The sequence below is a fragment of the Lactuca serriola genome, chromosome 4 (assembly GCF_051521515.1).
Source record: "Lactuca serriola cultivar US96UC23 chromosome 4, Lser_US96UC23_V15, whole genome shotgun sequence".
NCBI classification, from domain to species: Eukaryota; Viridiplantae; Streptophyta; class Magnoliopsida; order Asterales; family Asteraceae; genus Lactuca; species Lactuca serriola.
Window position 1 is genome coordinate 362,230,146 of NC_136411.1, and position 665 is coordinate 362,230,810.

The window sequence follows — 665 nt, forward strand, 5'->3', positions numbered from 1 at the left end:
CCCATTTTCGTCCAAATCACAATCTTTAGTGAGGTGAGGTCCTCTACAATTCTTACACCCTACCCGGATAGCGTGGATGGATTGGTCCATCTTAGTCATTCTCCGATCTAAACTTTCTAGTTTAGCCATCATTTCCGCCATGCTATCGTTAACAGTGTTTACCTCCCCCCCTCCCCCCCACCCACTTACTTCATGCCTTGGATTATCATATTCTCTAGAGTGTTTAGAGAATTCTTCAATTAGTTCTTTCATCACTGGGGGTGCCTTCTTTGTGAGGGGTCCTTGCGAGTCAAGGAGCTACCTAGTTGTTACATCGACTCCATCATAGAAAATGGAGACTTCTTGTTAGCTATTAAGATCATGATGTGGGCAATTCCTTAGTAGACCCTTGTATCTCTCCCATACCTCATAAAAGGACTCTCCAGCTTGTTGTTCAAAATTGGCAATGGTTTTCTTCAATTTGGCTATCTTTGAGGGAGGAAAAAATTGATCAATGAATTCTTCCTTCATTTTAGCCCATGTAGTGATGGATCCGGGAGGGAGTGACTTGAGCCAATCCTTTGCAGCACCTTTGAATGTAACTGGAAGCATAAGAAGCAGTTGGGTTTCGTGAGGCACATTTGGAACATTAAAATAATCAGTTACATCGTTGACCTCATCCAAGT

General features: G+C 42.7%; 1 non-coding gene across 1 annotated transcript; it reads left to right on the top strand.

Moving 5' to 3' along the window:
* Positions 1-355: 355 nt before the first annotated feature.
* On the top strand, positions 356-462 carry LOC145103435 (small nucleolar RNA R71). Its single transcript, XR_013706528.1, has one exon. It is a non-coding gene; the product is annotated as a small nucleolar RNA R71 (small nucleolar RNA).
* The last annotated feature ends 203 nt before the right edge of the window (positions 463-665 follow it).